This window comes from Wyeomyia smithii, chromosome 1 (assembly GCF_029784165.1).
Source record: "Wyeomyia smithii strain HCP4-BCI-WySm-NY-G18 chromosome 1, ASM2978416v1, whole genome shotgun sequence".
Taxonomy (NCBI): domain Eukaryota; kingdom Metazoa; phylum Arthropoda; class Insecta; order Diptera; family Culicidae; genus Wyeomyia; species Wyeomyia smithii.
In genome coordinates, this window is record NC_073694.1 from 30,995,066 (window position 1) to 31,022,854 (window position 27,789).

Consider the following 27,789-nt stretch of genomic DNA (forward strand, 5'->3'; position numbering starts at 1 on the left):
TTTTCTATACGGAGCGGAACGGGAGTAAACCGAGATTTATTTCACATAAAAAAAACAACAAAATAAATCTATGTAGTGTCGCAATTGCTGTTACTTTACAACAACATGGTTTGCATTGTGTGAGCCTAGAACAGTTCCGAAAGCCTTCAGTTAGCATGCGCGAAGTAGATTCGTTTGTCTTCAGGGTTAGATACAAAATTGATACGAAAATGACACAAAAAAGGTTCCCGTCGCGTTGCAAACCTCATGTAGTTTCTGAACACTCTTGTGCTATTCCACTTTCTCTAAAACTGCTCTTTACATTGGTGGAAACATGGTCCAAGTCGAGCAATTTGACTTGTAATATGTTTTCAATTCTTGTTCACAATATGATGAAGTGAACATGGGACGATTGTGACTATCTTTATCTTAAAGAGGGATAGAAGGTCTGAAAAGTTTAAACTCATCTACAACAAGTGACAATACTTTTTTATAATGTAAATTTAACAAAGGTTGCGAAGTAAAGTTTGATTGCTTGCAGGTGACGAAAAATACTCGAACAATTTACATGTTTTCAAGCATGAAGAGAAAATAACACACGATTGCCTAACAAGAGGCGCACTTCGAGTGGCCTGTCTCATGCAACGAGTGAAGGTAGTGAAGAGATTCATGCTTAGTTCACAAAAAAAAGATAAGTTTGCAAGAAGGAAAGTTACATTATCGTCTTAGATGAAAAATTGCCTTAGTTTATTGGCGATATTTGCAATTTGAGTGTGTATGCACCTCGCATTTCGCAGTCACGAAAAAAATGCTTTAGCCTTTCTGGTATCGCAGTTGCTGCGAATGATTCATTATCGTAGCAACCGTTGACATTGTGATATTTTTTTCACAACTTTCAAGATGTGAGAAAAAATGTCTAGAAAAACCTATCGTTCTGGTGCAGAGAAAACTACTTTTCGGAAGCAAGTTGCTGTGAAGCTGGCCGCAAGACGCTTTTCTTTATAATTATCTACGAGGATCTTGTCGAGTGTGACGCGATGGCGTGTTTAGTTAAACTGCTTGTGATTCCTGCAATCCATCGGAGTATAATGGATACGAAAACCACAGAACTTTTAAGGTTCATATCGAGGCCTTTCCACCGGGAAATACCGCCGCAAAACGGCATACAGCAGAAGTGCTTTTTCAGCAAATTGGGCGCTTCCGGAAACAAAAATGATACGTGAATCCTAACTGCAGATGACTTTTCAGTAGGGTGAAAAATCTACCGCTCTGCGCGATTTGGCAATTTCGGACACTCCATTACTACGTGGTAGGTAAGCGTTCCCTTATTGGGGTGCAAAACGAGAAGTACAACCTTTTTTCCTTTCAAATAAAAGTAGACGATCTCGTGAACATCGACGTAAAAGTTCCCGGTGCAACTTTTGCTCTCGAGCTCAAGTAATTCCAACATGAGTAACGAAGCGAACGCAAACTAAATGATACGACCTACTTGTTGGATTTTATTCATCCCGATTTTCTACTGCTTCAAATAGTTGCGAGGAATTTTATCTTCTAGGATCTAATCTTGGATGATCTGTTGTACCCGGTCTACCTGTTAGTGTTTCGTTAGGTGAGTTTTTGATAATTTTTTTTCTTGGCTTATTTTTTCCGACGAAGAGAAGTGTTTTCTTTAAACATTGGCTTTATTCATAGGAATCTTGGAAGGAAGGTAGCTATGATGTCGCATACGATCTAATTCGTTCAGCCAGGCCGCAATTCGGAACTCACACCTACAGTGACTACAAGAGCGTCAATAAGGGTGTCAGCTGTTAGCTTTCGAGGATCAGGTCAGTAGTCGTGAAATTGCCAGGCTGAATTTCATGTGTGTCTTTACACTGCTATTTTTGCAGTTAGCGGATCTGTTCAATGCACCTAAAGTTTGCGCCATAGCGAAATAGAGCAAGGAGAAAATCTACAACGTGCTAAAGTAAGCGGCTTTACGAAATAGAAGATGGCTGAAGTTTGGGCTAGATCGCGCGAGTTGGGTAAGGTATTGTTTATGCCAAACAGTTACCTTCGAGAACTTCAGTATTTGTTTCGGAATCTCACAAACTGCATTCAGTGATGTTCGAAGGAAAAGCAGTTTGCACACAGGTTTGCCATAATTTGATTTGTGAACTAATTCACTTGTTTTTATATTAATGACGTCAACGATTTGAGGTTTTTTGTGAAATTTTCTTGATCTTTTAGATTTCTTTAAAAAAATTCGTCAGTTTGACCATTCAGGACATTTTTTGACATTGTTAACCGTTTTACTTTTCGGATTTTGAAATGTTAACCCTATTTTTGATCTCGTTGTATTTTTCTTTTCTCTTTTAGCCTCTTCCGACATTGATATAGGAAGCATCTATCGCCCATTTGTGGCATATTTGGCCTGTTTCAAACATGCTTAACGGTATTGTTTCTCCTATTTCTGAAGGTTTCATTTTTTCACTATTTTCAATATATTTGTCATTTGTTGACATACAAAACACTTTCATTCATTCACATTTGTATCATTTATTCACATTTGTAGGAGAGGTAACCTTTTTGGCCTTTTTTTGGTTCTTATCCTTCTGGCTTAGTTGCCTAGTTTGAGATTTAGATCTTTTTCGACATTTTTTTTTGTTTTTTACAATACATAATTGTTTTTGTTTTTGACATGTGTGTATTCCGTGCACTAATTATTCTATCTTTAAAATAGCTGTTTCTGGTTTCTGGAATATAGTATAAAAATTTTGATACCGGGGTGATGCAGAGCCCTGCAATCAACTCTAGACGTCACTTAGATTTTGAGATGGTGGCTTGCAATTACGTATGAAATATTGAAAATATTTTTTACATTTTTAGGTAACAGATAACCAGAGAGAATAAAAAGTGTACAATGTGACAAGTGTACAAGTGGAAAAAAGATGGATAAAACGACAGAAAACAGAGAGATTTTATTCTCCATCCAACTAAAAATCGCCAAAGGTAAGTGACAGTTTCAAAATTTTGTAGTTAACTAACCAGAGCTTCCGATGGTTATTATAAGTGAGAATTACTTAACCATTCAAAAGTACACATACTTTGAAATTAAATTTAAATCAAAAACTCATTTCAGCTTTTCGCTGCGTTTCTAACGTGATTAACGATAGAATAATTTGATAAAAACTGAAGTATTGAAATTCGGGAACTAACTAAAGGAGGATGAAACAAAACAACTGTTCAAACTGCTGATGTGCGCTAGCAAAAATTGCAGGGTTGTTACAGTTGGCGTGGATTTTGCGTTTTTTGCGTTTCTCGCGGATTTGGCGCGTTTTTACTACTTGGCGCGGATTTTGCGGAAAGCCTTGCAACCTTGCTTTAAGCAACCTAGAATTTGATATTGAAGGATTTCGCACCAATGCGACTGAGTGGTTGTCACCCTTTCAGAATTCAATGAAACTTTGTGGGTGCAAAGCAATTCAGCAATTTTGCATACTTCGTTCATTTTTTTAATATTATCTGGACTAGCATTTGAAAAGGATTAAAATTTTTCCTATTTTTCTACTGAACAAGGTACACAGAAGTTCTACTAAATTTCTTTTCGTGGATCGAAAAAACAGTCACTTCAAATGAGCTTCAGTTACGCCGAATAGCGCAAGCGCAGTGATGGTGTCACTGACAGGGTTGTCGATAGCATTTTGGAATAAATTGGGATAATGTTGGAAAAAAATGGAAAAAACTGGACCCTTAATATGAGAGGAACAAAACTAACAAGTGGAAATTCGATAAGGCAAGGTTTATTTATTAGCCCAAAGTTTTACTTTTTACTTTACGGTTTTTTTTTCAATTTTATTAAATCGGGTGTCAATTTTGCAAATGGAAATTATATACCACAGATATGACAAGGCGCCAATCACTTAATATGTAGTATTATCGCTCCAGGTCACAATCAAAAATATTTAATAATCTCACACCAGCCCTATTCGAATACCGATTTAACAAAATTTTAAATAGTTGCTTTATCCATTACTGATCCTCTTGCTTCTATATTGTTCTTAATGTTCTTGTTTTAAGTTCTATGTCATATGTTGCTATCAATTTGGCTGAGTTCGTGCGAACAGAGGATAAAAAGAAGAAAATGAGGGAAATCCTTTACTCCCCCTTAAAGAATTAAAGATGAATCAAGATACAATTTTACTTAAAAACCCGAATTAATCCACCCAGCGGCGAGACCCAGCCTTTCTCTTTTGAACTTGTTATTTGTTAAAATAGATTCACACGAACACTTCAATTTTCCGGAAAGCAAATAACAAATTTTGGTATGGGGTCCTAAAGTTTTAAACGGTTTTCTGATTTTTATATATCAGCTGGAAGAGTGCAATTTTCTGAGCAAACGAAAAATCGAAGGAAAACGATAAACGTTTTTTGAAAATCACGTTCTACTCAGGAAACGCGGCTTTTTCGAATGATATATAAAAACCGGTATAGCTTTAGGACCCAATTATACCGAACAATTGAAACCTAACATTCACACACATTTGAACATGTATCAACACATTTGTTTCAAATTTATGACGCGAATTTTATTTGATCATGGTATAATCGAAACGTCACTGTACTAATTTATGAGTCGAACGATTATATATCATTTTAGATTCGATCATTTATAGCAAGATTTTTTTTTTCTAATCATTTGAGATCGGTCTAAAGCTAAGGAAACGTTCATAAAATACATCATGCTTGAGGAGAAGGAAGGGATGAACTAGAATATTTCGATGGCGAAGACGGCGATTTGTTTCTGAAAAACAGTCTGAAGTGACCAAATTTAATCCAATATGAGTAATTGCGCAGGCAATATGATACCCAGAGGCCAAAATCAACTTCAGACTCCATTTTGAATTTTTAGATAGTAGCTTCCGGTTTCTGAAAAACAGCATAAAAAGGACAAACATTATCCAATGTAAGTTTTTCAGGAACCGAGATAATGCTACGAGGCCAGGAGTCAATTCCAAACTTCATTTTGAAATCCAATTTTGCGACTTCCGGTTTCTGGAATACATCCTTAAATTTCCAAATACAATCCAACAAAGGTATATTTACTCTTTGGGTTCCAAAATTTTTATGCTGTTTTTAAAGTAATAATTGGAGCATAAAATATGAAATTTGCCGAACTATTAGTGCGAAAAATAGCGAAATGATAGAAACGACTCCTAATTTCGAACACTTCAATCACAAGCAATACCGGGAACGTTCAATTAGTACAATGTTTGAATTTGTTATGAAATTTGTTACTTGTACGTCTGAGAGACAGCCCGTAGTTAAAATAAGTAGGGTAATCTTTGAAATAATAGACTTCCGTTGTTTTTACAATTAAATACACAACAGTTGGAATGAAAGTCCGATTATAATCAAATCAAATGGGAACCTATAGAGCAACCAATCCTTTCATTTAACAATAAGATTGTTGAAATTAGTACAGCCATCTTTGAGAAAACGATAGATACCTAGATAGATATTGCTTTTATCAAAGAGTGTTTTTTAACCCTGTGGTCATTCGACACTCTGTGATAGTATAATTAATATGTACATTTGATGGGGATACTTCTTACTAATATAGCAAATTTATATGAGATCGTAGATTTCGGCATCTCGTAGGAAACTTAATGTTTGTTGTTTTTTAACTGGATCATTGAAAAGGGCATCTCTTATTGAATGTTCGATCTGATGTGTTGCTCGTAGTTCCTGATAAACTGGACAATTCACTAAGATACGTTCGACTGTTAGTGGGTATTTGCAAGTGTCGCATTCGTTTCTGCGACCCCTTTCATAGAGCCCTCCGTGTGTAAGCAATGTATGTCCTGTGAGGGTCGGTCAGTCCATTTTTCTATATTACCTTTGATTTTTCCAAGGAATTGATTTTGTTCCGTTCGTTAATTCTCAGCTGTTACGGATTTGATTTTGTTCCGGAAATCATTTTTAATATCCATGCCTGTATGAATAGGAGGAACTTTTATCTCGGGGTATCGATCAAGAACAGGTCTTAGAGCGGCTGCTGTAGGGTCATAGTCGCCAGTTGTCCGTTCTAAATATTCGATTACTCTATTAAGGATGCATTGTGCTACTACTGATTCAAACGGGTAGATCCCTGCTTCAATGCAGCTGCTGATTGCTGGTGTACTTGGTAGGAATCTAGAGCAGTTCCTTACCATTTTGTAAATTCTGGACTTAGAATTTTTATCATGTCGATGTACGATTTAGCTGTTATTTCGATTCCACGTAGCAGTTTACTGGTGAGTATACTGTTTCCAACCAATAGCAGTGAGTTTCTATTTCCCTGTTGATGTCGCCGGCTAATGGTGCGTACAAGTCTGCTGAGTGATTGCTTCTTTTTTTACAGTCGCGAAATGTGTCTTGAAGTCGAAGTGACGATCAAGCGTGACGCCGATGATTTTAATTTTTTTTTTCAACGGAACTACTACGTTATTTACAACTACTTGTCTTCCCCAAGGGTTGTGATGATAGTGACAAAATTAGGTAACGGCGCATTTCTCGATTGCCATACTGAACATAACCTTTTTGGCCCAGTAAGCTACTCTTTTGATTGCTCTCTGTATTTTGATACGTACTCTAGTTTCGTTAGGGCCTGTTGCGATTAAGATAATGTCGTTAGCGTACACTAACCCGACCAACCACTCTTCAAGTTTCTTCATGAAACGAGACCGATCGCTATTAATTAGTTTTGAACCTATATCGATTGATTTCAGTTGTTGTCATTTCATAAAGGTGCATAAAGAGTGGTTGATCGGGAATATGTAAATGCCACTTGGTAGGTTTTCGAAAACTCCATTCATCTAGATTAGAAATAGTGTGACAGCTAGGACTGATCCTTGTGGGACTCCGTTAACTTCTTGTTTCAATGATGACAGTGAGTCTCCAATGGCAACTTGGAAGCGTCTTTCGCTTAGTAATCCTGAATAAAGTGTTTCCATGTTACCTTTGATACCCCAGTCTTTTAATTGATTAAAAGTTGAATGCCGCCAGGTACAGTTGTATGCTTTCGATAAATCCAGGGTAGCTATATCAATATGCAAATTTTCGGTAAGTGCACGGTCGATGATGTCACCGAGGATCATTAGGTACGTGCCCGTACCACGTCCTTTCCGGAATTCAAACTGCCTGTGGTCTAGTAGTTCTTTTTCTGCGAGTAGGCAAACTAGTCTTCGATTGACCAGTCTCTCAACAACTTTGCCAAAGCAGCTTGTTAAACTAATCGCTCGAAAATCAGCGGGACCGCCTGAATTTTTACCTTGTTTCGGTATCAAGATAATAATGCTTTTGCGCCATTTGTCAAGATAGATACCACGTTGCCATGTGTCATTGATTGATCGCAATAATGCAACTTTACCAGGTATTGGTAAGTTGCAAAGCATCGGATACGCGGCATTATCATGTCCGGTAGATTTTCCTTTGGTGCTTGATTTTGGCTGTAGTATGACGTCTGTCCTTCCTGTTCCTTTTCGAACACGATTTGGTTGGATTCTTTGTTTGTCTTTATTTTTAGAAACTCCTCTGAATAGAATTGGCTGCCGGAGAGCTCCGCAAAGTAGTCCCCCAACAAATTAGCAATTTCCAGTGAGTCGTCGGTACATATATGTGCCATCGTTTCTTTGAATTGTTCTCCCTGTTTGTCGTCGTTTGCCAGTTTAAGCCATTACTCGTCTCCACATTTCAGGTACTGGTGCGTTGGTGCGTCAAATCCATCGAGAAATTTTTGCCAACTTTCAATTTTGGGCTGTCTGATTCTCGAAAAGCTTGTAGACGCTCACCCGCCAGTTGGTGGTCCGGTGGGTTTTTTTTTATTTTACGCAGAGCTGTGCGTCTTTTTATAATAGCTGTTTCTACTGTGGGGTTCCACTAATGAACTGCTTTCTTGTGGGTTTTCCGGAAGTTTTTGGGATACTGTTTTCTGCTGCTGTTATTATCACGCTAGTTAGGGTAACAAGGGTATTTTGACCAGCTTTGGAAAGTGATCGCACAATGTATGAAAAACAAACACAATTTTTCAACATAAATACTTACTCTATTATATCATTTTTAAGAGCTAAGTGTCTATTTTAACGTACATCGTTCAACAATGCAATATATTAAAAATTTCCTAGAAATATCAAAATTTCTACGAAGTATTAAAAACATATTTTTAACATTTTTATTTTGGGCCACCTCTATATTTAGAGTCGTGTATGAATATATTTCGGACTAATTATATTCAAGATCATCATAGGTATTTTCAGAGTAGAAATAGTAGGTTTGAGTAGGACATCCTTCTACTGTGAATTTTTGTAAAATTTAGGCATCTAATAACGAACTTGGGTTTGAATGCGGTTTGACAGGCATTCTCAGCAAACTGCATATCGTTGAATGTGATAAATTAAGAAGTAATCACCTGTAAATTGTCACAAGCTGCTTCTTGTTTAGCACGCAACAGCCGAATGATTGTTAAAACTTGGCATGGCCCAGATATGTTCGCTTCAGGAAAAGACAAACATATTTCGGCCATACCTCAAACTACTATTTTAACTCTTTCCAACTTATTAGAGTATACAAACTGTTTCTATGATACTTTATTGATGTTACTACAACAACGAATTGTTTCAAAAACATACATATTTGTTACAATAGCTTCCGGACGTTGACTTGTATATTACCACTCCCTTTTGACTCTAGGTTGACTCAGCCATAACTTAGAATATATATGAACTAATTCCAAAATAATGCAACCTAGAGTCAGTTTTTTACCGAAAATTATAGTGTAGTATGATTCTTAGGTGTGTTATTTAAATGATGCATGCATAATTTTCTTATATTCATTGAATTTTTCAGATAAAATGCGTAAAATGTTAACGGGTGGGCCAAAATATGCATGTGGGCCAAAATACCCCCGTTACCCTATTTCGTCTATACTTAACGTTTGTTCCGTATCAAGTGACTCATAGATTAAGTTGTTGGGGTGGGGAATCGTTATATGGAAAAAACGAAACTTGATAGCAGAAAGCCAGAACCAAGTTTTTTTTGTTCCATTTGGGGCCCCAAACAATCCTGAATTTTGTGGAAGTCGATTGGTTTTGTCTCCGCTTGGCGCATTGCATTTTAAATCTATATGGAGATTTGTATGGAAAAACCATTTTTTTTGCATTTTGCATTCTAAAGAGCTCAAAATGGCTCAAACCATAGGTTTCATAACCTCAAATGGTAGGTTTTTTGATGCCCAACAACTTGGCCAAAGAAACTAAAGAGCTAGGGTGTGCCAAAAAAATACTAGAGCTGTTCAAAGTTGAGTATGTCGAAATTTATGTTGCAAATCATTTTTGCTGCCAACACTGCCAGTGTACAGGCGTCAGTCAGATTTCCATCAGAAGTAACCTCTAAAACACGTTGTAGATTCTATTTGCGCGTAGAACATTGACCTAAATTTGTTTGCTTGATCCAGCTGAGTGTATAAACTCGTTACGACAGGTTACTTCTGATGGGAATCCAACTGATGCCGGTACATTGGTAATGTTGGCAGAAAATAAGATTTTCTGCATTTAAATCGACATACTCAACTTTGAACTATAGCTCTTCTTAGGGACATTCTAGCTCTTCAGTGTCTTCTACAAAGTTGTTAAGCATCTAAAATACTATACTTTAACACAGACTTCCTGAAATCTCGCTCGCACAAATAAGAGACAGTAGGGGGATTCATGTCGAGCTCGTAAACAAATACCCAGCCGTAAAAATACTCACCTCCATTGACGAGTAATGGAAGATACGCAGTTTACGGCTCGGTATTCGTATACGAGCTCGATGTAAAGACCCCTAGTGTGCTTTGCGCTACAAGTCTCGTTTCTCATTCAGTCGCTTCGTGCTGTGTGCAGCGTGCGAGCGAGAAAACTTACCATTCGTACGAGCAATGTCTCGTCGCATGGGAATTTTTATTGCGACGTACACGAAGATATCTCGTCTCTCAACTTAACGAGTGCGGTGCATGGGCGTCGCGTACTTGAGACAGCTTGCGTGCAAATTCTCGTGAGCTCGTCTCGCGAGCTTGCCTCGCATGTTGCTTTGCGCTAATGGTGCGAGAAGGAAATTGATTTTGCGCAGAAGGAAACAGGCAGGGGATTTTATGTTTTTTTCATTTACGGTGTTATAGCAGCATGCATCAAAACACCGTTAGAATTATCAATGATATAACCTAGTTCATTTATTTATCAATTCAAAATTCTATGATTAATTCATCCGACTTTTGTTAACATGAATTAAGAACGTTTTGTTACTATACTTATTATGCTAACGGTACGTAAATGCACCGGATGCAGAGTGTTACGTTGGTTAACAGAAGTGTTCCTCTCGTCGGTTTATATGTCATTGACTATCTTATGATAAAACTCTGCTTTGTAGTTCTAAGGATAAAAAATGTGGTTTGAAATTACAACATAAGTTTTCCGGGAAACCATTGAAATTGTTTATATTTTCTAGTACATGTTGATGTTGGATAGAATTTTCGAATTGAGTACACTAAAGTCGCTTTTTATGCGGGGGATACAGGCCGCGTAAATTCCGGAATCCGCGTAAAAAAAACCCGCATAAATTCTGCAATCCGAGTGAAGAGGAACCGAAATCCGCAAGAAAAGAAAATACCGCGTAAATTCCGGAATCCACGTAAAAAAACCGCGTAAAAGCGACCTTAGTGTATAGATATTGCAAATCAGGTTCTGAAGGTTCGTGATAATCTGATCGTAGTAATATAGTTTTGTGAATTCTTCCGATTAATACACCTTCAGAAGGGTCTGACGGCATATATCGTATGTAGGTACGGTAGGCAGCCTATACACCAGAGAGACGCAGAGACACTCACCGTTAAGGCAACTGTCAACATCAAAACGGATAACGGCAATGCAAAATTATACAGCTCGCCCGTTTTGATGTTGACAGTTTCCTCAACGGTGAGTGCTTTGTCATTTCTCTAATATACAGTTTCACTAAGGTACAGTACGGGCGTTTCGCTCAGTTCGTAAAGCGATAAGACAACGTGTGGTGCGCCGCAGTCTCTTACCGAAGAAAAAAAGAAAAGAAACCTCTCGTCGTTTCAGCGCGTGTACAGGAAGTCTGTGTACACGAGAAAGTCTCACGAGCTGTAGCGCACGAGCTGTATCAAGTATGTACAGTACGGGCGTCTCGCTCAGTTCGTAGTGCGATGAAACATCGCCTTGCGCGACGCAATCCGAACCGAAAGAGAAGCGAAAGAGCAACCTGCAAATTGCATGTGACGTGTCTCGTCTCGTCGCACATGCATGGAAATTCTACGAGCGAGAGTAAGATTTCTCTCGTCGCTTGAAAAAAAAAGCGCGTGCACGGGAAGTCTGCTTCAACATAATGTAGTGCATTATTAGAGCATTATTGAGCTCTCTAGGAAGGTAAATGCAAAAAAGTAGGTTTTCCCATATAAATTTTCATACAAATTTGAAATGCAATGCGCCAAGCGGAGACAAAACCAATCGACTTCAGGTAAGTTCAGGGTTGTTTGGGACCCTAAAAGGAACCAAAAAAACTTGGTTCTGGAAAATCGATCAATTTTCCTCACCCTATTGTATACCTACCAAATAGCTTCCTCTAATTTCCATCTGCGTCTCCTTGTTGTGGTGGGGGGTTGATCATTGTGGTTGATGTGAATTGGAAAGTGATCACTTCCAAACGAGTCCTTTTCTATTCTCCAGCTGAGTTGCCTTGCTATATCTGCCGATACTATTGTCAAATCGAGAGCCGATTTACGCGCTCCCCTAATAAAGGGCTATTCCCACTGCTTCCGTTCCGGGACCGGGCCGGGACCGGGCCGTGGCTGTTCCGTGTGTCGTCCGGGCTCGTTTGAGATTGATTGCATGCGTTCTTATGAACGCATTCACACCGACGCGCCGTGCCCAGACCGGGGCAGCGTTGAGTTGCCGTCGTGCTGCCGCCGTACGAGAGCAAAACTATCGTTGCCGACGATACTTTGTGTTGGCCGGAGAGTGCACGGGAGGCACTCGGGTGGATGCGTGTATGTTGTAGTGACATATTTCGCGCGGAGTGAACTGCGGTATGAAAAAATGAGGAAGACGTTCTTTCACATACACACATCAACATTTCTCAGCCAGAGCGCAGTGCAGGCACGGTTCGTACACGGCACAGTGTGAATGCACTAAAGTCCCGGACGGGACACGGACACGGCCCGGATCCGGCCCGGCCCCGGAACGGAATCAGTGGGAATAGCCCTTAAAGGTTGCAGTTCCGTCATTTATAATCAGAGTGTCAGTGTTTTAGATTACATCTGCTATAATGTTGCCTCTATTGTCGCTTCTCACTCCGCCCCATGTAGTGGGGTGTGCATTAAAGTCTCCCATAACTATAAATAGTCGTTCCAGACTTTCGATAAGTTTAGATAAGTGGCTCTGAAGACCGAATATTTTTCCTGAAGGTAGATAAATATTTACTACCGTTACCGGCATCACACCGTGTAATCGGATGGCAACATGCAGAAGCGGACAATCGATGTTGATTTGCGTGTATCTTATATCCTTTCTAACTGCTAAGGCGATTGTCTGGTATAAATTGTTCCCGTAGTTTTGAGTTCAAATGTACTTGCTGCCAGCCCAATTTGTGGGGTTCTGGGTTCTTCTTAGGTGGGTTTCCTGCAGAGCAAGACACATCAGAAGCTGTAAGTCATCCCACTGCTGTCTAATACCATTGGCATTCCATTGGAGGCAATTGGTAACCCTCTTTTTTCCATTAAAATAGGTAAGTCGCTGTGGCTCTAAGATTGGGATGCATCCTCGATATCAGATGTCGCTTGAGGTTGATTGGTTGAGTGATCGATCTGAATATTGCTGGTGAGTGAAGGATAATATAGAAAGGTAATTGGTTGGTGAGGTGGTGTCCTAACAGCGTTAGGATCATCACTAGGTGGTACTTCTAGTGCTCGAAGGGTTAGAGTTGGTTGGGTGTTTTGTGAATTATTTTGGTTTGAGTTAAGATTTCTAGTCGGCCTTGGTGAGTTCACCTGATCTGTTTCGGTGTGATTTGGTTTGAATATTTCTAATCTGAAATCTCGACGTCTTCGACGTCCATTTCATTGAAGCTATTTGTGCGAGATTGTCCGACATTAATATCAGTTTTTCTTGGTTGTGTACATCGTGCAAAGTGGGGTTCCGTGTCCTTATTCCGGCTTCTGGTCAGTATTGAAGGTTGGTTGTCTCGTGAATTGGTAGGTCTGCATTCCTTTCCGTTGCTGTCATTTCCTTTGGTGTTAATGAATTTGGCTATTTTGGATTGCGGTTGTGATTCTTTTGGCTGTGTGAGCTTGGTTACAGATAATGGGCTTTTGTTCAAAATTATGCTGGATTTTAGCGCGGCTAGTTCTTTCGCGTTAGCCTTAAAGGCCTCGCGTTTTTTTTTAACTCTTCCTTTAGCAATTCGGTTTGTTTTTCCTGCCTGGTTGAGTTTCTCATGTTTGATATTTCTTTTAACTTTTTAACCTCCTCTGTAAAAGCATTTGTCTCAGAATCCTGTTTTTTTGAAGTAGAATACTTCTCTCAGGAAGTTCGGCTACATAGGGATGTGAAATGAAAATCTAAAACCGGAAAAAGTGAAAAATATGTCCAATTTCAAATGCTAATAAATCGGTTAGTATTCGATGGATTTCCTTCGTTCTTGCAGCAATAGATTGGAAAATTTTCTAAGATTCTTCCCAAAATAAGATAATTGTAATTTTATTATTCACACTATTGTACTATTGAAAATAGTCAAGCCTTGTCAAAACGAAAAATTCGACCTCTGATTGGTCGTTATATGCTTGCTTCCCAAGCACGGTCGACAGGATCATTTACCTTGCAATTGAAAACATGCTATTTGGCCTATATAAGAGCCTGTTTCAGCCGGAGCCGCTCATAATAGTTCCAGACAGCGACAACAGCTGTCGTCCTTCCTTAGCAGCAGCACTAGCCCTGTGGTTGGTCACCACGTCTCAGTAGCAGCGCGATTTTTTTCCAGCGTGTGTCGCCAGACAGCCATTATTTCCCCCGTGTTGGGGCAGCATGATGATTGCCATCAGGAAATCCAATTTCGGAAATCAAAATGCCTTTTTTAAGGCAAATAAACAAGTCATTGAAAGTTAATAATTTTTGACAACGCAAGCAAGCATTCTGTGTTGCATCCTAGCAATTCAAATTTGTCGCACCCGTCTAATTTACTGAATGTGAAATAGCTTCCACAGTGCATGTTGTCCGTGTATCTTAACTCCCCCAATGTTAGGGCAGCTCAAAGGTTGTAATTACCAACCGATTTTGAACCGCAACATGCTTTTTTCAAGGCAAATAAAAAAATAATTGAAGGTTAATAATTTTCTGGCATCAACACAAGCAGACATTCTGTGCGGGATGCAATCAAATTCTGTTGTAGTTGTCTAATTTTCACTTTATTTAGTAAACCTCCCACTGTAGGGGCAGCGCAAAGGCGCGATCAGCATAACCGACATTGAATAATTAACTGCCCTGTTAGTACGCAGTTAGTTCGACTATGCAGAGCTAATATGAAGTCGATTCAATCAATCAGCATAAACAGAATTTCGTCGTCTCCCAGCTGCCAAGTTGCAACATGATGCAACACGCAACAGCGAGCAAACGAAATCGCTTGATGTTACAAACCGCAATAAGATACGGGTTAAAACCGTTGCGTGTGTGAGAGCACCATCGGTGTTTATTCGCTGGATACACTATCTACTGTCTACTGAACGCAATAATCTGCTTACATGCGACACGGGGACGGGAATCGGTCCGGCTCGACAAGAAATCATTTTTGTGCATCCGTGCTACGAAACTGAGGAAAAACTTTAGAAACTGGAAAAAGAGGTGGAGCTTATCAAATGATCGCTCTGAGCCGGAATGAAGTCACACATATTTTTCAAGTTATATCATTCCACCACGTACGAAAAATAATTCATTCCTATTTTTATCCCTATATAAGAGCCTGTTTTAGTCGAAGCCGCTCATAATAGTTCTGAACAGCGACGACAGCAGTCCTCCCTTAGCAGCAGCGGGAGCGAGCAGTGGGTACCATCGATAACGGATAGCGGCCACAACTGTGGCATGGCTGCGGATAAGCGTAGCAGTTTCAGCGGATCTCACCATCGATAGCAGCAGGGCCAGCAGATGCAGGTACAGCGGATACCAATGGCGGCCACAACTGTGGCATGGCTACGGATAGCGTTGCAGGTGCTCAGCAGTTGGGCCAGCGTATAGCGGCCACAACTGTGGCATGGCTATGCATAGCGTAGCTGTTGCAGCGGGTATATCAGCATCGATAGTAGCAGGGTCAGCTGATGCAACGACACTCCCTTCACTAAAATGCTGTTTCAGTGTGGTAGCGGGAAGCATCAGCAGCAGGCTTGCATGAAGTGAATACATCAGCCAGCAACTTTCTCCAAGGTCTATGCCATAGTAGACGCGAAAAGCGGCGCAAACCGATTCGCTCGGCCGTATGTTAATGTACACCTCAACTGATGGCTGTACATTAACCTACAGCCGAGCGAATCGGTTCGCGTCGCTTTTCGCGTGTATTATGGCAGAGGCCTAATGGGAAAGTTGTATCATTTTGTTCAGAAGAATATTACTGTCGGTAATATTACAGAGATGCGATTGCGTAAATCCGATTTTGAATTGAGCAATTGTTCTTTTGAGAACAAATAAAACACTTATAGCTTTTGGTACCAATAGCAGTATAGTGACAGCCTCAGCGGTAGATGCAGATGCAGCCGGTACTTCCCTGAGGCCGATGTAAAGGTAAATGGGAGCAGCACGGCGAAACAGTTCGGGTTATGCTTAGACGCGCGTCATTTTTCGTTGTTGATATTCCCCACATGAAACGACGCGCTTTCGTATGATAGCGGTGGTATTAGCGGTAGATGCATTTGCCAACACTTCCTCTAGTAAAGCCGTGTCTAGTTTTCAATGTGAAAACACCTTTCTCATTGTGTTGACCGTGCGCCTTAGTCCTCACTATCAAGGTAACACAGAGATGTAAGATAAACACTACATCCTATGATAAATTGAACAATTGTCCTTATAAGGACAACAAATGAATTAATGAAGATTTAATTTTGAATTAGAATACTTCTCTCAGGAAGTTCGGCTACATAGGGATGTGAAATGAAAATCTAAAACTGAAAAAAGTGAGAAAAATTTCAAATGCTAATAAATCGGTTAGTTTTCGATGGATTTCCTTCGTTTTTGCAGCAATCGATTAGAAAATCTTCTAAGATTCCTACCAAATGCATGAAATTGCAATTTTATCATTCGAACTATTGTACTATTGAAAACTCTTAAGCCTTGTCAAAACACAAAATTCGACCTCTGATTGGTCGTTATACCGCGCTTTCCCAAGCACGGACGGCAGAGTTATGGACCTAGTAATTTGGGAATGCATCATTTGGCATATATAAGAGCTTCATCAGATAATAAACAAACATTTCATCGGATATTAAATTGAACAACTGAAATTTGAAGAACACAAATGATTATTTGAAGAGTTAATATTTTCTCGTTTTGCGCTATAATACAAAGTTAATTATCTTCATCTACATGCTTACTCTGATTTTTATTACGTGTTTGCGTCGCTTAGTGTTTGACTACGGTCATGCAGAACGCAAATAACGGCGCGATGCGATTCGGCAAGACGAAATCTGTTGAAATGTATAGCTCTACTTCGCCTTAAAAAGAGCTGTACATTTCACCACGGTAGGCGAATCGCATCGCGCCGGCATTCGCGTTCTGCATAACCGTAGCCTTTGTTCCGTTCCCGTTTAATGATGTCGTATTAAATGTGCATATTACAATTCGGCAGCACTTCAACTTCTCATTTGCACAAAATTTAAAAATATTCAATGAACTTCATTCAAAATATCAGACAAAAAGAAATTACAATACTGCCAATGAACGGTCAACGTTTATTTACTAGAAAAATGACTGACACGCAAGCAGCCGGGTTATCTTTCTTGTAAAAGTATTCTACTTCAACCTTGCGGTCGTGGCTTTGCATACAACCTTCTTGTGATTTTTCTTCAGTTCATCAAGCAATTCCTTGATTTGGTTGTCTTTAGCATTTTCCGTTTGAGATATTTCTTTGCACGTTTGGCTAGTGTATGTGTTCGAGTTTTCCGTTTTTCTGAATTCTGCTCTTGCTTCTTCGTAAGATAAGTTCATGTCAACTTTTATTTTTATGATGTACTTTTCATCTTCATATATTGGGCAGTTTTTGTCTGTAGGACCGTGCGCTCCCTTCCAGTTTAAACAGTATTGTCTTTGTGTACAAGGCTGTTCTCTTGATGAATTATGCGTGGTCGAACAATTAAGGCATACCGTATCTTTATTGCAATTTTTTCGTGTATGACCGTATTCGGCGCAATTATAAAAAAGCAATTGAGTGGGGTAGTACCTTCTGACTGCAACTCTAACTAACCCAAAGTAAATATGCGATGGCGGAACTGATGTACTGAAAGTTAAGATTAGCAGCGGGGTGTTTCGAATTGATTCACCTTCACGTTTTGTTATTCTTCGTACGTTCACAACTCTTTGACCGGTGAGGTTTTCCAAAAGTATATCAAAAGTGAATTCAATAGTATCCGCATCGTACACAACAGCTTATCGTATGCAATTTTTGATGTTCGTAAAACGTATCTGGCACCACGGGCCTCCTTGGTGGCAAATACGACATTTCTCGCTGTCTCATCTATTGCACTTTCGACTGACTTCTGTATAATAAAAGGATTGGCAGGGAGTTTGGTGTCAGGAAGGGTGGAGGAGGGAGGTGTACAGTTCGATTCGTTCTGTTGATTGGTACGTACGGCTCTAAGCAAAAGAGTTTGGTTGATTATCCGATCGCCTTTAGGATCCAACCAGGATTGTAGTTCCTAAATTCATGTTCAAAAGTTCGGATACGGAAAGTTCGGAAGCGTTTTACACTCAACACATATAAGCTATACATTAGCGTTGGACAAAAAAATTGAAGTCAGCTCCAAAGTCCAGTTTCCATACGATTTTTTGCCTTTCTCCTAGAAGGGTATAGCAATCACTGAAAAAACCATAGGTATAAAAGTGCTCCGAAGGATCGAATCTCATATATCAATCGACTTAGTTCGACGAGCTGAGCATTTTCTGTATGTGTATGTGTGTATGTATGTAACGCTCTCCCAATCTCACTCGATTTTCTCAGAGATGGCTGGACCGATTTCAATGGAATTAATTGCAAATGAAAGGTATAGTTGACCCATAAGACCCTATTGAATTTTATTGTAATCGGATTTTTAGTTTCGAGGTTATGTATCAAAATGTGAAAATCGAAAAACTTCATTATAAAATAGGTATAGAATGAAGGACTGTCTTCAAAACCCCTAAATAACGAATTTTATGATGACTGAACAAGTAGTTCGAAGGTTATGAAAAGAAACGTGTTCAGAAAACTTTTCTAAATTCACTCGCTTTACCAAAGCTGGCATGACTGATTTCAACAAGCTTAGTTTTATTGATACCCATTTCATTTGATTATAACACTGGTTAACAAAATCAAAAAAAATGCTGCTCCAAACCCGATCAGTCAAAAATATCAGGATTAAAACAAATCTTGATATTTTGTTACGAACTGTTTGTATCAACTTGTGTTCTGAACTTGGTCTCGTTAATAGTTAAAATATCAAAATTCCTATCAAAATTACTTACTGATTATTACAAATCATAGCAAGTTTTGTAAGGTTTTCAGCAGAAAAAGATCAGAATTAGCTAGAATGTACAATATTTTGTAAATTGAATAACAAATTTTGTTATTCTGATCGGGAAGCTCACAATAGTTGTCCAAAAAGGAAAAAATTCACAGGAAAAGCTATAATTTTTCATTATTTCTTAGTTAGACCTTCGGGGCCACACTTGTGTTGACTAGTGTAATTGGACTTTAATTTAACCATTATGAAAGTCTATTCTCTCGAAGATTGCACGACTTATTTTAAGAAAACAGGTGTCAAACGAACAGGTTGTTCCTCACTTACAAAGAATCAAAACTCAAAGGCTGTTTCAAACTAGCTGCTTTGATCAAAGTTCGAATTTGGGGGTCATTATGATAGAAAAACTATTTATCTAGTACAAATATTACGTCAAATTTCGAACACTATGCTCCAATTATTCCTTCAAATACAACATCAATATTCTAAATTCCAAAGAGTGGATATACCTTTATTGGATTATATTTGGCAATTGAAGGATGTTTTCCAGAAACCGGAAGTCGCAAATTCGGAATCCAAAATGAAGTACGGAGTTAATTTCTAGGCTCTGAGCATCATCCCGGGTACTGAAAAACTCACATTGCGAAATGTTAGTCCCTTTAAGACTGGTTTCCAGAGACCGGAAGCTACTGTCTAGTAATTTAAAATGGCGTCTGAAGATGATTTCTTGCCTCCAGGTATCATACCGTCAACCCAAATCGGATTGGATGATTTCTGTCACTTTAGGCTGTTGATCGGAAACTGTCGCCATCTTCGCCATCGAAATGCCCAGATTAGGCAGTTCGGCAATTTTATGATGGATTTTATGATTTTATGATTATCAGACAACCGGAATCTGGAATAAAAATGGGGTTTGAGGTCGGATTCTGGCTACTGGGTACAATCCAGGTTTCAAGAACCCATATTGATTGGTATTTGTCTATTCATTGGGTCCATCCCATCAGAGACGATCAGTAATATCAACTGCGTTAAAGAATTTTATTTTCACTGATAAGATCATTCAAATCAATGTATAGGAACAACATTCAATTATAAATTATTTGAAATCTACTGACTAAAGTTGACATAAACAATCTAAATATTTATACGCACTACGCAGTATATGAGTACAAATCGATTATACCACGATCAAAAACAAAAGATGCATATTACGGGAGTCACTTCACGGTGAAAAATATTTCACTCTCACGCTCACTTCACTTTTTGAGACCTATTCCCAATTCCACCTCAAGTGAGGTGACAAAAATCACCTCCGTGGAGTGAGATTGACAGTGAAGTGAAATTGAGAGTAGGACAAGTGAAAAGAAATTGTTTCCCAGCTCAAAAATCTCTAAGTCCCAGAAAGTCGTTTTTTTTTCGTTTTTTTTAGATAACATCAGATCTTGACGTGCTCTGCATTTCTAAGACATTCGGCATCAAAAAAAATGTTTTTTTCGGTATCGAAAATTTCCTGAACTAGTTTGCATTTTTTTCATCGGGCAAAAAAATGAAAATTTGACCGCTTTAAGGCACGGATCAAATTCTGATTCGTTTCGTTACTGAAGAATGAATCCAATATTTACCATTAGATCACAAATCAATCAACTTTAAGACTTATGGCATAATTCCACGCGAAACGTCGCGTTTCCTCACTTCTATGATATGACACTCATAATAACCCAGATTCCGCGGCAGATGTCACTTTGCGACGTTTTTCTCACTTACGTGAGTCCCGTAATAGGATTTTGTTCACTTCACTCTGATTTCACCGTGAAGTGACTCCCGTAATAAGCACCAAAATCGCATCATATATTTGAAAGAATTCGATGTTATTTGCATGTATGTGTGTTAATGTATGTCCATATGTGTGTGAATGTTATATTTTAAATGTTCGGTATAGTGCTGTTGGCTACCAAAAATTTGTTGTTTAGAATGAATAACAAATCCAGCAGAAATTTTCAAGGTGTATTTTTTAAGTGTTGGTGTAAACCTATTTTAACAAATCATTAGTTCGAATGATAAAGACTGGGTCTCACCGCTAGGTGGATTAATTTAAGGTTTTATGGAAAAATCCACTTTTCTAAACTTATTCTTTAGAAATGTCCAGTTTGCTCTTATAAATATATCGATACATAATATTTGCAGGAAAAACTCTTCTGAGGTCTGAAAGCGCTACGATACTTGTAGAAATCATGCAATGAATCAATAATTTTTAATAGGTTTTTTAGGAAATGTTATCGTGGTTCTATTTTTCTATTATTTTATTTGTTCTAGTTTAATTTTGTATTATTCCAAAGTTTTATAACCCTGATTATTTTTATTATTTTTTGCCTCATATAAATTCAAAACTATGCATTATATGTATAATAGCATTTATTAAATTTCACACACACACACATTTTTCAACAAAACTATTCACATTCTTCTACAAAACCACACAAATTCTTTCGCAAACACTTGTACACTTCCTTTCACACAACACACATACACACACTACAATTTCAATTTCTAATTTTCAATATTTATTATTATTTTCTTTTTTTTTGTTCATATTCAAAATCAATAATAAGATAATACCGTTCATTTAATTCCATATACACACACTACATACACATTCTTTCAAAAAACCACAGAAATTCACAAACGTATGCACACTTCCTTTTATACAACATAGTATTATTTCTATTTTTCAATTTTCATTATTCTTCTCAAATGTCTATTAACTAATCCTAAGAATCCTAAGTAAGAAAAATCTATTCATATACACACACTACACACACATATATTCTTTCACAAAAACACACGCACACTTCCTTTTACACAACATTCATACACACACTATATTATTTCGAGCTCCAATTTTCAACTTTAATTATTCATTCCAAATTTGAAAGTAATCCTAATAAAAAAATATCATTTTCGTTATTTTTAAATAACTCATAAAATAGTAACTGTCATATGATTTCATATACACACGCTTCCTTCTGCACAATACACGTACTACACGTACTGGTCGAGTACGAAAAATGGCTTCTGAATAGCTGCAATATAGGTCGATTTGTTTCGAACGTTGTTTGTTTACAGATTTCTTTGTGATCAACGGTATTCCTTATATCCGTAAGACAGCTAGACAATCAAAGTTTTTGTTTCCATCGTTGGAATTGTCGATATTGATCAAAATTCAGGAGTTTGAGGTCTGTTTTCTTCGACTGATTAAAATAGGCGCTACTGTTTAAGCCGTTTTACCCTATGTTGCAAGCAAAAATTTCAAAGCGCATGAATAATTTTTAATAAAAGCTTGTGTATTTCGGAACAAACTTTAAATGTACCTCAAACATTTTTTGGTTGTGTAGAAAAACTATCTACGAACGAGTTGTAGTGAATTAATAATGCATTTGTTTTTGTGTTACACTAAAACGGTTTTTCGCGTGAGATACATGGCGCGTAAATAAATTGCGTAAAAAGAAACCGCAAAAGAAATTCCGAAATCCGCGAAAAACGCTTAAGTTTCAAAACTTGCGTGAATCTGTGTTTAAATCGCTAAACTCTAGAATGCGCATAAAGCGAAACTAACAAATTGCGATTCATTTGTTTGCACAAAATCGATATGATGTCGAAAAAACCGGATATCAACAAAAGAACTCCAAGTTGGTGACTACCGGTTTCTGGACAACTTGGTGAAATACCATCCATTATGATAACTTAACAAGCCGACGAAATCAACTCCAGATGCCATATTTTGAATTCCGAGATGGCGACTGCTGGTTTCTAGAAAATTGCTAAACATCGTCCAATATAAACATTGATTAAACCGGTATGATGTCCAGAAAACGAGAATCAAGCGTCATTTTTCATTCTAACTTGGGTACACCAGGCTCCTGGAAAAATTTAAATTACCTAATACAAACCAATATGAGTATTTTTGGAACCGGGATGATACCCAAAAACCCGTGTACACAAAAATCGCAAACATTCCGAGATCTGCGTGAAAAACGCGTAAATTCTAAAATCCACGTAAATAAAATGCGTGAATCAATGTAATCAAAAATCCACAATTCATTCTTAAAGTATTCTAGCATATACTTTATCTAAAGTATCGCAGCTCAGAAAATTTTACATGTAAAGAAAAGCCGTTTAAAAACGAGTTTGAAACGAGACACTATTATTATTCAAAATAAAAATGAACACTAACTTATAAAATAAATGAAAAAGCTGAACTTATGATTTTTTGTTGAATATTTCTATTTATTACAAAATTTCTAGTAATACCCTAGGGTGGAGAAATACGAGAAAATTTTATTCGAAAAGGTTAAGCTTTAGAGCATTTTGCCTACATTCAACTTTTTCAAGAATAAATGATTATAAATGATTGTAGTAACAATTTCAAATCAAAAAGCTCTTGGTTATCAATATTCTAAATGCACCCTTTTTCGGAATTTTTCAAAAGCAAGTTTAGAATATTAAAAAAAAAAAATTTAACCGTACCCTACCCAAAATAGAATATATTTTTTCTTTACCGGAACACGACCCGAACATGTTTGGTACTAGTTTCGGGTAAAACACTCGTACTCGACCATCTCCAACACGTATACACACTATATTATTTTAATCTCCCAGTTTCAGTTTTAAACACTTATTTAAAACTTATAATCCTAATAAAAAATAATTACAATGAAATAACAACAATAATTTAATTTCACAAGCTCACACTATGAACACACACTACAAACTGAAACATTGCAAACACTCACAAAAATCACATCATAACTATACACCAACAGTCGCCAATTTCTTATCTTTAATTTCCTGTATCCAATATGGACTTTATATTTAATTCCTAATCTATAGTTTCGAATAATTTAATTATTCATTTAAATCTAAGTTCAAATTTTGATGTTAAATTTCTTACTCATATTTCTTATCGTCTACCTCTTATCTTCAACTTACTGAATCTGATTTCGAATAAATACTATTTTCTGCATACTTATCTACACTAACCAATTTGATCTGATTTTGAATCTCTAATTTTCAACCTTCAATAACTTACTTGTAATTTTTAACTCCTAATTTTTAATTTCTCTTATCACTTATTACTTATATTCAATTCTCTATATTTGATTTCCATTGCCTTATTTATAATTTCGAATCTTTAATTTCTAATAAATATTTTTTATTTCGAATAAACAAAATTTTAAGTTTGAGTCCATTTAGCGTTACCCAGGTTGCACCACAAGGAGGCGGACTCATTTGCAACCCATAACCCCCCCATTTCTAATTTTAAATTTCTACTAATTTTCCAATTTCTAATTTTGAACTTCCCATTTCCAATTTTTGTTTTCTAATTTTCCATTTCCTATACATGATTTCAAATATTCAATTTATTTGATCTGATTTCAAAAATTCAATTTATTAGATCTGATTTCAAATATTCAATTTATTATATCTAATTTATCATATCCGTTCAATAATTTCTAATTTCCAAGTTCATATCAATTATTTTTTATATCTAATTTTTCATTGCTAACAACTGTTCTATTATTTCCAATCTCTAATTTTTAACTTTTAATTTCTAATTCCAATTTTCAATTTCAATACCCTACTCCTGTATCTTATTTCAAATTTTAAATTTCAAATTCAAATTTCAAATTTTTAATTTTCTATTTCTAAATTCAACCCAATTTATAGTTTCTTATTTATAATCTGAAGTAATTTTCAATATCCAATTACTAATCTCTGATATATAATTTCCAAATTTCAATTTATAATCTCTAATTTCAATTTTCAATATCTTATTTCATTTTTTTTTTTTTTAATTGTTATAATTTCATCTCATCAATTTAAATATTTTCACATTCTAATTTAAAATAACTTATTTTTAACTACTATTACTAATATTATTTTATTAATACAAAGTAAAAAACGCATGCATACACACAAATACACACACACAAACACTTTCTTCCATTCTATTTTTTATACACATACTGCACAAAAAGAGTATGTGTATAAAAAAATATTTTCTACAAACGTACCACATAAACACACAACCTCTTACTCCAAATACACATCTTTTCTTCCATTCATTTTTTCATAAACACACTGTTCAAAGGGGGTGTGTATATGAAAAAAATCTAACAAACACACATTTTCTTCCACTCTATTTTTTCTTACACATGCTACACAAAAAAGTATGCGTATGAAAAAACATTCTCCTCAAACGTACAACATAAAAACACACAAGCTTTTACTACAATTACATATATTTTCTTTCATTCCTATTTTTCCATAAACACATTCTACAAAAATAATGTGTATATGAAAAAATCTCACAAGCACACTTTCTTTCATTCCATCTTTTTCATACACATACTACATAAAAAAGTATGCCTATAAAGAAACATTCTCCACAAACATACAACATAAACATACTCACAAACACACAGAGGATAAGGATAGGTTTTTTTCAGTCCCTCTTTCATCATCAATTATTCCTTCATCCATCCATCCATCCATCCATCATCCTTCCAATAAGCATCATCCATTATCCGTTATCCACCATTCACACATTGCTTAAATTCTACATCTTACAAATATACACATATACACTATAAACACACCGAAACATACGCATTAAAAAAATGTACAACACAACACAAAAATAAATTCAAATAAAATAAACAAACACAAATAAAATTGAGAAAAGTCACTAAAATACAAAAAACATACATTTCTAATTTTCCATTTCCTATACATGATTTCAAATATTCAATTTATTTGATCTGATTTCAAATATTCAATTTATTAGATCTGATTTCAAATATTCAATTTATTATATCTAATTTATCATATCCGTTCAATAATTTCTAATTTCCAAGTTCATATCAATTATTTTTTATATCTAATTTTTCATTGCTAACAACTGTTCTATTATTTCCAATCTCTAATTTCGTAACTTTTAATTTCTAAATCCAATTTTCAATTCCAATACCCTACTCAAATTTCAAATTTTAAATTTCAAATTCAAATTTCAAATTTTAAATTTCAAATTCAAATTTCAAATTTTTAATTTTCTATTTCTAAATTCAACCCAATTTATAGTTTCTTATTTATAATCTAAAGTAATTTTCAATATCCAATTACTAATCTCTGATATATAATTTCCAAATTTCAATTTATAATCTCTAATTTCAATTTTCAATATCTTATTTCAATTTTTTTTTGAATTTTATAATTTCATCTCATCAATTTAAATATTTTCACATTCTAATTTAAAATAACTTATTTTTAACTACTATTACTAATATTATTTTATTAATACAAAGTAAAAAACGCATGCATACACACAAATACACACACACAAACACTTTCTTCCATTCTATTTTTTATACACATACTGCACAAAAAGAGTATGTGTATAAAAAAATATTTTCTACAAACGTACCACATAAACACACAACCTCTTACTCCAAATACACATCTTTTCTTCCATTCATTTTTTCATAAACACACTGTTCAAAGGGGGTGTGTATATGAAAAAAATCTAACAAACACACAATTTCTTCCACTCTATTTTTTCTTACACATGCTACACAAAAAAGTATGCGTATGGAAAAACATTCTCCTCAAACGTACAACATAAAAACACACAAGCTTTTACTACAATTACATATATTTTCTTTCATTCCTATTTTTCCATAAACACATTCTACAAAAAGAATGTGTATATGAAAAAATCTCACAAGCACACTTTCTTTCATTCCATCTTTTTCATACACATACTACATAAAAAAGTATGCCTATAAAGAAACATTCTCCACAAACATACAACATAAACATACTCACAAACACACAGAGGATAAGGATAGGTTTTTTTTCAGTCCCTCTTTCATCATCAATTATTCCTTCATCCATCCATCATCCTTCCAATAAGCATCATCCATTATCCGTTATCCACCATTCACACATTGCTTACATTCTACATCTTACAAATATACACATATACACTATAAACACACCGAAACATACGCATTAAAAAAATGTACAACACAACACAAAAATTAATTCAAATAAAATAAACAAACACAAATAAAATTGAGAAAAGTCACTAAAATACAAAAAACATACATTTCATTCTCGTCGCTGAGATGTTTCATTCGACGAGTACGTCGTAGCAACCCTGGCTTTTCGAAGTCCGCCGGTTTCACTTTTGACATTTCAGTGAAACTGGGCCAGGTGTTGCTACGACGAATATCGGTCATTGCCATCACGGTAATAACCGATTCTTCATTTAAGGACAGGTTGTCATGGGATCTATCGAAATTTGTTGGCATCGGCATACCGTTCAGCGATTCGAATGATCCAGCAAGCGCGACTGTAGACCATTCGAGTTGAAGCATAGCTCCACGAAGTGCATTTTGCATTACTGCCGGGAACTTCGCGAATTGGTCCGGATCATCAAAAAATCCATATACCTCCGAACTGTGGACCTGGCAGCAACAGCAACATGCCGCGAATGTCCGCTTCAGCCTCTTCCAACAGGTTCTAAAGATTCCCATGGCGGAGTGAAAATTTCAGCCGTCCGTTCTCAACCTATCCTTATCCTCTTATGATGATTTTATGGTTGTGCATGTTATAAGGTAGACTTTTCGCTTTGTTTGTTGGTCGCTAGGGATATTTTCCATAGTGATGGTTTTGATTGTTGTATCTTTGCAATGTACCTACGATTGAAAATTGTGTTTGACATGTTGTAATTATGTTCTTTTTTTTCAGCGCTACATTCGGAATGTGACTGCTGCCAAAAGTCGGTCTGAAATCTGGCCGGGTTGGAAGTTTCCGGAAGAGATAGAGATAGACTCGGACAGCGGAGGAGGGAGAGGGAACGGTTGGAAGAACTCGGAGCGGTCGCAGAACCAGGTGGAATTCCTGCCGGATGACTAGCAGAACCGGCTGCACACGACCATCAAACTAATGAAATAAAATAAATGCGAATAAAATTTTAATTTATTTTGTCA

General features: G+C 36.6%; 1 long non-coding RNA gene across 3 annotated transcripts; it reads left to right on the forward strand.

The window, feature by feature from the left end:
• Positions 1 to 456: 456 nt before the first annotated feature.
• LOC129717579 (uncharacterized) lies at positions 457 to 27,789 on the forward strand. Of its 3 annotated transcripts, none has more exons than XR_008726708.1 (6): positions 457 to 1,292; positions 1,356 to 1,588; positions 1,672 to 1,805; positions 1,869 to 2,112; positions 2,848 to 2,970; positions 27,548 to 27,789. It is a non-coding gene; the product is annotated as an uncharacterized LOC129717579 (long non-coding RNA). The 3 variants fall into 3 exon arrangements; XR_008726710.1 differs by having other exon boundaries at positions 1,869 to 2,003; XR_008726709.1 differs by having other exon boundaries at positions 457 to 1,288.